The 14234-nt window shown below is 33.8% G+C and overlaps 1 long non-coding RNA gene across 6 annotated transcripts in view; it reads right to left on the reverse strand.

The window, feature by feature from the left end:
• LOC148606057 (uncharacterized) overlaps positions 1 to 14234 on the reverse strand; it is a 34528-nt gene that overhangs the window by 4196 nt on the left and 16098 nt on the right. For 2 of the 6 annotated variants that reach the window (XR_015915092.1, XR_015915088.1), the window contains 15 exons: positions 13728 to 13930; positions 13005 to 13476; positions 12462 to 12729; positions 11976 to 12140; positions 11584 to 11683; positions 10372 to 10456; positions 8592 to 8956; positions 6375 to 6965; positions 5772 to 5859; positions 4085 to 4183; positions 2722 to 2990; positions 2021 to 2304; positions 1577 to 1662; positions 1049 to 1149; positions 3 to 101 (listed from right to left, as the gene is read on the reverse strand). This is a non-coding gene — a long non-coding RNA (uncharacterized LOC148606057). The remainder of the gene's footprint in view (positions 1 to 2; positions 102 to 1048; positions 1150 to 1576; positions 1663 to 2020; positions 2305 to 2721; positions 2991 to 4084; positions 4184 to 5771; positions 5860 to 6374; positions 6966 to 8591; positions 8957 to 10371; positions 10457 to 11583; positions 11684 to 11975; positions 12141 to 12461; positions 12730 to 13004; positions 13477 to 13727; positions 13931 to 14234) is intronic. The other 4 variants (XR_015915093.1, XR_015915090.1, XR_015915091.1 and 1 more) reach the window with 4 other exon arrangements.

Here is a 14234-nt window from a genome sequence, read left to right on the forward strand (position 1 = left end):
ACCTCACCAATATGGAAGGACTACATCACCTCTGTAATTCCTGCTGGGTACTTATAGCAGTGAGGCTACTGCCTGTTTGTATATACAAGCCCTTCACAAAACTGAAAGAGCACAAACAAGAAGCTAATTTTTCATTGCCCTTGAATAATTTGCATTTGACAAAGAGTATTTTAACTAGAAATATGTGAGCAAGCTCACAAAAAGAATAATGTTAGACACTTGTTGGATTATCTCCTTTGGCTTCATCCAACAATAATTATATTCCTTCATGCCTATCTGCATATGAGACCCAGCCTTCATATAAAAAGATCCAAAAAGATCCCTTGAGAAGTTCAGGGGGAGTTAGGCCTATGAGGTTTTACCATATAGACCCTTGATTTGGATTATCTCCCTTTGGAGAAATCTGAGACTTTCCTGCACCATGAAGTTTAATAGTCATCATGAACTTGTGAATCAATACAGTGTATCCATCTGCACCATGAAAATTGATTTGTTCAACTTGTCATAGAAAAGCTGAGGATGTTTTCCCTATCAGTGCATGTGGTCCATGCTCTCAGTTTTTAGTGGAGTCTGTGTTGCTCATTTACTTTTGTTCCTTTAAATCATTTTGGTTATTTTATGTTGTGGGTGTTTTTTTTTGCCATGCCTGAGTTTTGCCCCTGCCATTTCAATTTCCGCTCAAATCTAGGTCCTTGGATTACCCTTCATGCTTATCTACATGTGATACCCAACCTTCCTCCCTTGATTGGTTTAGTTGTGCTTACAAGTAATGTGGACAGACAGACGGATGGACAGACAGAGTGATTTGTATACACCCTCTTTAAACTTTGTTTGTGGGTATAAAAATACACAAACCCAGCCTGAATAGTATTGTGTATTATTTTCAGTGTCTTTCAATTTAAAATAGCAGAAAAATATACCTAGGTGATAAATCTCTGAGCCAATCCATATTCTGCAAATAAATGCCCCATAAAAATCAAATGCTGTGGAACATCGTTCAATTTTATTTTTCTCAAGGCAGAATTCATTTTTAAAACAACAACTGTACCTTCCATAAACTGGGAAATACTTCCAAATACATGTTCCAAAATGATACATGTATGTACTGTTCAGTGTTGACCTTTACATAAACAGCCTTTAGTTCTTTACCTGTAAAAATTACACAATCAAATAAATCAAGCTGACACCTCATACATTGCTGGAAAATTCATGATCTCTATCAAATCTTATGTTTAAAACTGTCATCTGGTAAATGGGCAGATCTTTGGGTGTTTTCAGGCTGTTATTTGCCCATTCTTTGTACAAAATTAACAAAATTCTAAGAGCAATGGCACTGTACATCGTAAAGTCTGTGACTGAAAAAAAGAGTTCAAAACACACAGTAATACAGAGAAGGGTAAAAAGTATACCTCACTCTCCTTTTGAGCAGGGGTATAAGGGGGTAGGAACACCTCTGGAACCCCCATTGGAACTGCCACTATGGTACTGTTAATAAAAATATCTACACGTCCTGGATATTAAAAAAAAAATATCATTATAAATACTATCAATAAAATAACAGAGTAAAAGTAGAAACCTTCTACTAGGTTGAACTCTTCTTCATACAATACATTCTGTTTACCGTTCGTTGACCTTCAGTAAACATCCATTGGTTCTGGTGACCTGTAAAACATACACAATATCTAAATAAAGTACACAATTTTGGTTATATATAATAAGCCTAGGATGACAAATATAACAGATTGTTACATTACAATTGCATTTGGTAGCAATGTACTGGATTTAATTCTGCAACCAGGATTTAATTTTTTGTATCAATTTCTGTCTAAACTTCTTCTATGGCTTTCTAAACAAGGATCATAGATTTTTTTAAACCATTAGTTCTTGTCCAACCTCCTAATGTTAAATCTGACTTGGAAGGATTCATGAAAATAAAATACTTTCTACTGGATACTTATTGTGAACAGACTGGTAGACACCAATTTCCTTGTTAGGCTTGTATAAATGAAAGATTACTTACGTCTTGACCAATGTAAAGTATCTGTAATCGTGTTGCTCCTGCTTTGTGATATATTGACCAGTATCCTCTGGAGGCCTTGTTGAGAGGTTATATCACATTGAGCAGGGTACCTTGGTATGTAGTTAAGCTTTACTACATACAGAAGGGCAGTATCACTGAAATCTGTGGACCGTAATTTCAGTGAAGATAGCCAATCATTTGAGGCATTGTGTCCGCAGAAATCCTTCCTTGCTTTACTCAGGCAACACAATTTCCCCCCTCAAGCACAACATGGAAGATATAGCCTGCAGCAAATTAAAGTGAAGTGTTAGTGCATTTTTTTTGTTTTTGATTGCTTCATTGAATGACAACTCAAAAGTGATACAGAACATTAATTTGAATACATATCTGTAATTTTATATTTATTTTTTCAATATGAACTTTAATCTTAATGATGGTTTTCTCATTATCAATTATTAAAACAAAAACTTGTTTTGTGGAAAAAAATAAATATAAGCACAATATCACATACAATATGTACTCACATTTTACAAAACACTTCCAAGACTAATGTTAACTGATCCAACGTGGTGACATACTATGTATCTTCTTCATTTGTCTTTTTATCTTTATTTTCTATTTTTTTTGTACAATGATCATCATCAGTTAACAATGTTTATTCTATTGTCTTAGTTTGATCACAAAATAAGTTGGTTTTTTACCTCCATGTTCATGCTCCAGTAGCCACTTGTTGACCGGAGGCTTCTCTCCACTGCTTTTGACCTGCAGTTCATTCCATTTCACCACTTTTAACCTTCAGTTTTCTTCCTTTTCTTTCTTTTTTAGTGTTCGTTTTGTCCCTTTCTCATCATCAGATTAACTTGTCAATTCTAATGTCACAATTCTGATCATAAATTAACTTCGGTTTCTGACTTCCAAGTCCTGCTGATATTACCAATTTTTGACCTGCTGCTTTTCTCCAGTTTTTGACCTGCAAATTTTCATTTTTATACTATATATATACCTTCCAATGATTTAACTTTACTTATAGTGGAGCTATCATATTTTATCTTTTCCCAAGGACAGACATCCACTGATTACCCCCACAAAAGATGGTTTTGGAGATATCTGCAAAAAAACTACTGTACGACCCCTATGTTCTATCATGCTGAATACTTTTACCCGATGTCAGAATTTGGCTAAAGCTAACGGTTTTGGAGATATATATGCAAAAATCTGCTCTCTGACCCCTTTGTTCTATTTTAAGTAACGGGGGGCATGTTTTTTAACCGATCAAAAATCTAAAGTCATTTTGTTAAGGATACCCTAAAAAACAAAAATACCAACTTTAATTGAATTTTGTGCAGTAGCTTTTGAGAAGAAGATTTTTGAAAGTAATAACATCAAAAACAGCAAAAAAAACATCCAAAAAGGGCAATAACTCCAACATGGATCAACAGATTTTCACTAAACTTTGACCACAGATAGATCTCATCATGCTGAATACTTATACCCGATGTCAGAATTTGGCTAAACCTAATGGTTTTGGAGATACGTGCAAAGATCTGCTACCTGACCCCTACGCTTTATTTTTAGTGATGGCGGCCATGTTTTTCAATAGATCAAAAATCCAAATGGTTATTTTTGGCAGGATACTCTAAGGAACAGTTATTATAAGTTTAATGCAAATCTATTCAGTAGTTTCAGGAGAAATTGTTAATGACGACGGACACAAAGTGATGGCAATAGCTCACGTGGCCTATGGCAAGGTGAGCTAAAAAACTCTGGAAACTTTACCTAGGTTTCAAATTCCATCCAAACAAATGCAAACCTAGCTGTAAACAGTTAAGTAGATAAACAATTAAGTTAAGTGTAATAATAATAACTCCTGATGTTTAATCCATACATAAGTGGAACAACTCATGCTGAATTACATACATACTGACTTTGAAATTATTTACATGAATTTCTAACTTTAAGCTGATAAAATGTGAAAGGTGGGTATTGGCCTTAATTGACATATTACAATTGAATTATGATTAAAAGTGAAATCACTGAACACATATATTAAAACAAGTACTGTACCTTCCATAAACTGGGAAATACTTAAAATACATGTTCCAAAATGATACATGTATGTACTGTTTAATGTTGACCTTCACATAAACAGCCTTTGTTCTTAACCTGTAATAAAGTACATACAACTGTCCTTACACAAACATTTTTTTTCAAACAAGAGGCTCCCAAGAGCTTGAATGGCTCACCTGTTTTTTTTGTCTTTCAAGGGCAATAAATTTAACAGAGTTGTCCAACAATTTTGATTCAAGAAGACTTGGGTAGGACTTATCATAAGATCATTTCAGCGATAGAAAGTTTCTATCTATTATAGTTTTCAAGATATTGGCTGAAAACTGTAAAAAAAAAACAAAAAAAAAACTGTCATCTTTCATCTTTCAAGGGCAATAACTCTTACAAGGAGTCATCTGACAACTTTGATCCTTGAGGACTTTTGAAGGCCTTATAATAAGGGTCATTTCAACTATAGAAATAATTTTGCTAAACCTAACGGTTTTGGAGACACATGCAAAAAACTACTGTCTGACCCCTTTGTTCTATTTTCAGTAACAGCGGCCATGTTTTCGAAATATCAAAAATCCCCACATCAGTTCTATGCAGGAAACCCAAAGAAACATTCATACCAACTTCAATAGTGACAGAGGAGAAGATTTTTGAAAGAGATTACATTAAAAACAAAAACAAAAAACCATAAAAAAAGGGCAACAGCATGGCTTCACAGATTACAATGAAGATGTGACCACAGATAGATCTCATCCTGCTGAACACAGTCAGAATTTGGCAAGACCTAACAGTTATGGAAATACATGCGAAAAACTATTTTCTGACCCCTATGTTCTATTTTTTAGTAACAACGGCCATGTTTTTTCGGCAAATCAAAAATCCTCCCACTCAGTTCTATGCAGGATACCCGAAGGAACTGTCATACCAACTTTGGTTCCAATTGGTCAAATAGTGTCAGAGAAGAAGATTTTTGAAAGAAATAACATAAAAAATAGCAAAAAATGTTTATAAAGGGCAATAACACCAACATGAGTTGATGGATTAGAATGAAAATTTGACTACAGATAGATCTCATCATGCTGTACAGTTTTACCCAGTCAGAATTTAGCTAAACCTAACAGTTTTGGAGATATATGCGAAAAACTACTGTCTGACTGTTCTATTTTTAGTAACGGCGACCATGTTTTACAACACATCAAAAATCCCTACAACAGTTCTATTCAAGATATCCCAAGGAACATTCATATCAAGGTCGGTTCCAATTCATCAAGTAGTGTAAGAGGAGAAGACTTTTTTGAAAAATTGTTAACGACGATGACAGAAGACGACAACAACGGACGCCAAGTGATGGCAATAGCTCATATGGCCTTCAGCGAGGTGAGCTAAAAAAACAAATAAATCAAGCCAACAAATTACACCTTATAAAATAATACATTCATTGCTAGAACATTCTATGGGTTTATTTATGTTTAGGATTTACCTCAAATAAATGACGTACATGGGCAGGTCTTGGAGGGGTCCCATTTTCCCATTTATGCTCAAATTTTGCACAACTGCACAAAATGAACAAAATATTTGAAAGAAGGGGGTCCACCATTGCAGTATTATTGATATAAATATCTACACTTCCTTGATTTAAAAAAAATTTTTATCATTATAAATACTATCAAAAAAGGAAAATAGATATAGAAACCTTCTGCTAGGTTGAACTGTTCTCCATACAATAAATTCTGTTTACTGTTTCTTGACCTTCAGTAAACATCCATTGGTTCTGGTGACCTCTGAAATATACACAATACCTAAATAAAGTATACTTTTTTGGTTGTATAAATTACAATTAGGATTATAAGCAAAACAGATTGTTACATTACAGTTGCATTTGGCAGCCAAACTGCTGTCTATGGCTTTCTAAACCATGATCATGGTTTTTTTTAACCATTAGTTCTTGTCCAACCTCCTTATTTTAAGATAGCCAATCATTTGAGACATTATTTCTGCAGAAATCCTTCCTTGCTTTACTCAGGCAACACGATTTCCCTCCTCAAGCACATGGAAGATATAGCCTGCAGCAAATTAAAGTGGAGTGGAAGTGCACTTTTGTTTGTTTGCTTCACTGAATGACAACTCAGAAGTGCTATAGAAAATTTACCTTTTAATACAAACTTTAATCTTAATTACTGTCTTCCTTTGATAATTATTAAAAAAAAAAAACTTGCTTTATGAGGAGAAAAAATCAAAATAAGATTTGACAACATAACCAAATGTAAGTACAATATAACATACAATATGTACTCACATTTTACAGAACACTTCTAAGACTAATGTTAACTGATCCAACGTGGTGACATGCTATGTATCTTCTTCATTTGTCTTTTTATCTGTATTTTCTATTTTTTTTTTGTACATTTATCATCATCAGTTAACAATGTTTATTCTATTGTCTTAGTTCTGATCACAAATTAACTTGGTTTTTGACCTCCAAGTTCATACTCCAGTAGCCACTTTTTGACCGGAGGCTTCTTGCCACTACTTTTTGGTTGATTTCATTTCACCCATTTTTGACCTACAGATTTCTTCCTTTTTTCCTCTTTATTGGGGTTCTTTTGTCCCTTTCTCATCATCAGATTAACTTGTCAATTCTAATGTCACAATTCTGATCATAAAATAACTTGGTTTCTGGCTCCCAAGTCCTGCTCAAGTGACCACTTTTTGACATACATTTTATTTCATTTCACCATTTTTTTACCTATGGCTTCTTTCCACTGCTTTTGACAAGCAGCTAACTTCACTTTACATTTTTTCACCAAGGCTTATCTCTACTGCTTTTAACCTGCAGTTTATTTAATTTCACCTCCTCTTGACCAATGGTGGCTTTTCTTTTAATTGACTGAAAACAATAAAATAGGCAAGAATAAATGGGAATACATTCTGTTGCATGCAGTAAATAGTTAACCAGAATTAACTGTTTCATATTAAGTGAAACAAGCACTCTGACAGTATTGCTGATGCAATACAGTGTCCCCTTTCAGCCTTTGAACTCATTGCCTTTATGAGATTTTTATATATATATATATATGTGAACTAACAATGGATGGTATTATTTTATAACAATCAAGAGAAAATAACTCTTGAACAGCAAAAGCAAATTCCATCAAATTCAAACCTGAGCTTCATTTTACAGTAAATAATAACATTTTTGCATTACAGAAAGCTGCATACAGACATTCTCTTTCTATCACCTGGAAAGTTGAAAAAGACGTCGTTATTATGAATTAAAGGGCAAATAACTCTAGAATGACAGCAGCAATTTGCATCAAAATGATGAAACATAAAATTTTATGTAAATTTCTATGTCAAAGGGCCACAAGTTCCATATAAACCATTTTGCCGCAATAATATTTAAATTTAATTTGTAACATGTCATGATAAGACTACCTAACAAATATGAAATCAAGTAGATGAGGCATTACAAAGAAAAGTCTGGAAAACATAAAATTTTATGAAATTTTCTATGTCCAAGGGACACAACTTCTGTAAAAATCATTCAACCGTAACATCATTCAAACTTAACTTGTAACTTGTCATGATAGGACTATACACCAAATATGAAGTCAATTGAATGAGGCATTACAAAAAAAGTCCGGAAAACCAAGTGTGACTGATGGACTGACAGACTGACGGACAACAAACCAAGTCCCCACCAGCATTTGCCGAAAGAGGACAAAAAAACATTTCTCTTTCATCAGTTAGCGAAAGAGTAATCAAGGGAACCAAGGTTATAGCGGTAATCAAAAGAATGTAATCCAGGGACAACGACCAGACATGGGAAACAGACATACACAACAAAGAACATAAAGTAACTAAAATAATACATACGAAGTAACAAAAGCAAATGAGCAACTCGGACTCCACTAAAAACTGGGAGCACGGACCAGGTGCACCGGTAGGGTAAGCATCTTCTGCTTTTCTAGAAACACCCGCCGAGTGATGAAAATAAAGTGATGAAAATCTTGAAATAAGTGGGTTCAGATAGAATTTTCTCCCTACAAAGGGGGCATCCCCATAGGATCCACCTAATTTTCTGATTACTACAACAAAAAGCGTTTACAGGAAAGGGAGGTAAAAGCAATAATGTAAAGCCAATTAAGATTTATTTTTAGAATAAAAACATAGATAGATCTGATCATGTTGAAACTTTCACCAAGGCCAGATTTTCAAAAAACCTTACCGTTTTAAACATATGTGCGAAAAATGTCTGGCTGGCCTCCACCTTCTATTTTAATAACATCAAAATAACGAAGAAAAAAACATTAAAAAAGGCAACAACTCCAACATGGGTTAACAGATTAACATGAAAATTTCACAACATAGATCTCATCATAGTCAAAGTGTTAAACATGATGAGATCTATGTCAAAATTTTGATAAACCTTATGATTTTGGAGATATAATCCTTTGGGCTAAGTGAGCTAAAAGCGGATCTGATCTGTTTCTTTATAAAATAATATACATACCTTCTGATGATTTGACTTTACACAAACTGGAGCTATCTTTTGTGATCTTTCCCCAAGGACAGACATCCACTGATTACCCCCGCCAAAGATAGATATGCCAAAGGCCTCACAAGAAATCCCCCCAGATTTCTTGCAAGAGTCTCCCTCTCATTCAGGAGTTAGTAAGGGGTTAAATGTGAGTTACATTAGTTTTATGAGTATTTTTTAGTACTTGTTAGGGTTGTTAGGGTTGAATGATATTATGGAAGACAAATTTGAATGGATTTTGAATATTTACTTCCCTCCCAAAAAATCCCCAAAAAGAAAAAATTAGATCAAGAACCAGTTTCCGAATGTCCTGGGCTTCAGCTGGAAGTTTTGCTGTTCTGAAATCACAAAAAGTTCATCATAGATAAAAGCATATTAGAAAAGGTACATCTGCTATAAGTATTCAGTTGCTTTGAAATTTAATTCCTATCTATCACTTCACAACAATTTTTTTTTGGCACATCAACAATAATAATTAGAGATGTCAATGTGTGCTTGAGTATAGGCCCGAGAATCAAATAGGAATTTAGCTACCTGGGTACTCTATAAAAAAATTGTTTTTGTTTTTCCCCATCCTTGCTACAGCTGTAAGTATTCAAGAGCTTTGAAATTTAATTCCTATCTACCATTTATCAACATTTTTTTTATGAAATATGAGCATTGGCTCATTAGTGATACCCCTGCTTTCAATCACAATTAAAGAAATTCCAAATAAGAAAATGATTGCCTTTCCTATCTTAGAAAAGCTATGCTTTGATTTGGATAATACAATCGGAGTTATATTTTTTTTCCAAGGTGGGTTACGTTCTTGACAACAGCAACAGTGGAACAGCAGAGATACAAGTATGTGCATCCACGTGTTTTCCAAAGTTTTAAAAAAAATAACATTCACTTCTTTAAACAAGAATGCTACGTGTAGCCATAAGTCCCCCGCCGCTGTAGAAAGAGTTGAATTACAAATGTTTGACACTTGTATAAATAGCATATTCAAAACTTATGCGTTTTCACAGGTCCATGTGGTGATTTAAGGTTAATGTATCTTAATGAATCAAATTAAGTTAGGTTAAGAATTATTCACACAACAAAAAAATCTGTGAAAAATAAACAAAGTTCCATAACTCCCATAAAAATTGTCAAATCAAAATAACGTTTTAGTATGGTCAATTACATATGGTGACAAACAATCCTACAAAATTTTGTCAAATTCCGTTCAGCGGTTTCTGAGGAGTTGCTACCACAATATGTTACTAATTGCGAATAATGTGAAAAATGAAGAAAGTCCCATAACTCCCATAAAAATTGTCGAATCAAGAACTTGTAGGATTGTATGTCATCATAAGTAGTTCACTTAACCACTATGATGACAAACAATCCTACAAAATTTGGTCAATTCTGTTCAGCCGTTTCTGAGGAGTTGCGTCCACAAGCTTCGGACGCACGGATGGACACAAGCATTTCTATGTCCCCGCACCGTGTTGCAACGTGGGACCAAAAAAAAAAAGAATTGAAAAAGACTTGAAAACTATGAGAAAAGATGAATTTACTTTTATCAAAATGTAATCTTAACCTATATTTTTTATTTGTTTGATTGAAGGAAATGATGAATTTTCTCCGAAAGGACAGTCACTTTTTGTTACTTCCAGGACATGACTTTTTTTTTCGTTAGTATATTTGGGAACCTTCAGGGAAATTTAGAAAAAGCATGTAATAACTATACAGCTCATACCGCTTTGCAGTGCTCGCAATTACTTACCTGACCAATATGGAAGGACTGCATCACCTCTGTAATTACTGCTGGGAGGTTACTGCATGTATATATATACAATCCCTTCACAAAACTGTAAGAGCATAAAACAAAAAGCTGATTTTTCAGTGCCCTTGAACAATTTGCATTTGACAAGAATATGTGTGAATAGAAATAGGTGAAAAAGCTCACAAAGATAATACTCCCACTTCAAATCAACTTAAATGCAAGTCACATGTTGGAATATCTCCTTTTGGCATCATCCAACAATAACAAGCATTCTGAGAGTATCGCAAAACAATACATAGTCCCCTACCAGCTGTTTATATCACTGACCCAAATACTACCTTCTCACATACCAAAAATCAGCTCAATATCTGCAAGCATTCAGAAAAAAAGTGTGGAAAAATCTTAAATTTCGGTAAATTCAAGGGCTATAACTTGGAAAAAAATCAGCGAAGCGGAATGAAACCTTAACTTGATCTGTAACTCATCAGGGTAGACTCACACACTAAAAATCAGCTCAATATCTGTAAGCATTTAGAAAAAAGTGCTGAAAACTTAAAATTTGGTAAATTCAAGGGCCATAACTCAGCCAAAAATCGGAGAAGCAGAACCAAACGTAAACTTATCAACTTATCTATAACTCATCAAGGTTGACTCACATACCAAAAATCAGCTTAGTATCTGCAGGCGTTTAGAATTAAAGTGCGGAAAACTTCAATTTTTTTCAGGACTGAAAGATGGAGTGTAAATCCTAAGTCCCCTTCAGCTAAAGCCCGTAGGGGCCTAATTAGATTTCTTCATGCACATCTACATATGATACCCAACCTTCATATTAGATTACATCAAAATCCCATAAGCAATTTAGGAGTTGTGCTTAAAAGAAATATGGACAGTCAGTCAGGGGGATTCCTATATACCCCACTCCCAAATATTTGTTTGTGGGGTATAAAAATTCACAATCCCAGCCTTAATAGTACTGTGTATAATATTCAGAGTATTTGAATTTAAATGGCAGAAAAATGTACCTAGGTTCAACAATGTTACTTAAGATCTTAGTTTATTTAAATAAAAAACTATAAGCCCTCAAATACAGGTAATGAATCTCTGAGCCATACCATATTTTGCAAATAAATGCCCTATTTCTTTTATCAAATACTGGGGAACTATCATTTATTTTTATCAAGGCAGAATTCATTTTTAAAACAAGTACTGTACCTTCCATTAACTGGGAAATACTTCAAATACATGTTCCAAAATGATACATGTATGTACTCTTTTGTGATGACCTTCACAATTACAGCCTTCAAGACTATACCTATAAAAAATACATAAAATACATATACAATCAAGTCAACACACTGCTGGAAAATTCTTCATCTCTATTAATCCTTAATGTTTATCTGTTATCTGGTAAAACAGTAGATCTTTTTTTCAGTTTTTTTTTCAGGTTATCAAATGCCCATTCTTGCCCAAACTTTGCAAAAAATTAACAAATTTCTGTGAGCGATGGTTCACTAGTGATACTTTCAAACACGATATGAAGTCCTACATAAACTGGAAGTTGTTGTTGAATTTTTCCAAAATTTAATCCCTCCCATATAGCATACCTACAAGAAGTATCTGTTCAAATTCCATGTCACTGTGAGGAGAAGTTGATGAGAACATAGTAATAGTAGAAATCTTCTCCTAAGTAACAATAATTTCAGTTTACTGTTCCTTGACCTTCAGTAAACAACCATTGGTTCTGACGACTTGTAAAACATCCACAATACCTAAATAAAGTACACTTGTTTTGGTTATATATAATAAGCCTAAAGTGACAAGTATAACAGATTGTTACATTATGAATGCATTTAGCAGCAATGTACTGGATTTAATTATTTGTATTAATTTCTTTCAGAACTGCTGTCTATGGCATTCCAAAAAGGGATCATAGTTTTTTTTTAACCATTAGTTCTTGTTCAACCTCCTTATGTTAAATCTGACTTGGAAGGATTCGTGAAAATAAATTACTTTCTGCTGGATACTTATTGTGAACAGACTGGTTGACATCAATTTCCTTATTAGTCTTGTATAAATGCAAGATTACTTACGTCTTGACCAATGTAAAGTATCTGTAATCGTGTTGCTCCTGCTTTGTGATGTATTGACCAGTATCATCTGGGGGCCATGTTGATAGGTTATATCACATTGAGCAGGGTACCTTGATATGTAGTTATGCCTTACTACATACAAAAGGGCAGTATCGCTAAAAATGTTGACTGTAACTTCAGTGAAGATAGCCAATCATTTGAGGCATTGTTTCTGCAGAAAACTCAAGCAACACAATTTTCTCCCTATGCCCAACATGGACGATATAGCCTGCAGCAAATCAAAGTGAAGTGCATTTTTTTTTTATTAGTTTCAATGAAAGACCATTCAGAAGCCATATAGAACACTTTTCTATTTTATTTGAATACTTGTCTGTCAATTTAATTAAATTATTTATCTTTTAAAATGACCTTCAATCTTAATGATTATTTTCTCATTCTCATTATGAATTATTAAAAGAAAAGCTTGATTTGTGAAAAAAAATTAAAATAAGATTTGACACATAACCAAATTTAAGTACAATATTACATACAATATGTACTCACATTTTACAGAACACTTCTAAGACTAATGTTAACTGATCCAAGGTGGTGACATGCTGTGTATTGTCTTCAATTGCCTTTTTATCTTTATTTTGTATTTTTTTTGTACAATAATCAGTTAACAATGTTTACTAAATTGTCTTAGTTCTGGTTTTTGACCTCCAAGTTCATGCTCCAGTAGCCACTTGTTGACCTGAGGCTTCTCTCCACTGCTTTTGACCTGCAGTTTATTTCATTTCACCACTTTTTACCTACAGTTTTTCTTCCTTTTTTTTCTTTCTTTAATGTTCTTTTTTGTCCCTTTCTCATCCGATTAACTTGTAAATTCTTATGTCACAATTCTGATCACCAACTAACTAGGTTTCTGACTTCCAAGTCCTGCTGAATTACCCATTTTTGACCTGCTGCTTCTCTTCACTGCTTTTGACCTACACTTAACTTCATTTCCCCGTTTTTTGACCTATGGTGCTTTTTCCTAAATTGAGAAAAGATGGAAAAAAAATTAAAATAGGCAAGAAAAAATGGGAATACATTCTGTTGTATGCAGCAAATAGTGAAATCTTATAAAGCTGAAAAGACTGACAAAAAAAACCTTATTTCTCTTTTATCAGTTAGTGAAGTGATGGAAATGGTCTGACCACACTAATGCACTTTCTATTTATGATCCTGACCTGATTTAATAAAGCATGTATGATCTATTTCATAATATATTTATAGTAAACATACCTTCTGATGATTTAACTTTACATATACTGGAGCAACATTTTTTATCTTTTTCCAAGGACAGACATCCACTGATCACACCCGCCAAAGATTGATATGAATATTTACCCTCCCAAAAAGTTCCCAAAAATAATTTTAGACCAAGAATCAGTTTCCGTATGTCCTGGGCTTCAGCTGGAAGTTTTGCTGTTCTGAGTAAAGCTGTTCTGAAATTACAAAGTTTATCATTGAGATAAGCCAATAAGAACAGGTATATGAAGTTTCAAACTTATGTATATAATGTATGTAATTTCAGGAGTCAATCTTAGAAATTTTCAAAAGATCACTTGTATTTGCTTAGTATTGCAAGACATAGCAACATGTCCCTAGTGTTGATGTCACCCAAATTTCATAACTCCTGCAAAATTTGTTAAAATTCTATTGAGTCCGAATATGTCTCAGTGGATTAAATAATGTTACACAGAATTTTCATCATCATCATTCAACTGAAGAGACCATGCTTACTATATA

The sequence above is a fragment of the Perna viridis genome, chromosome 9, assembly GCF_037379345.1.
Source record: "Perna viridis isolate PV_CMFRI_1.1 ecotype Kerala chromosome 9, ASM3737934v1, whole genome shotgun sequence".
NCBI lineage: Eukaryota > Metazoa > Mollusca > Bivalvia > Mytilida > Mytilidae > Perna > Perna viridis.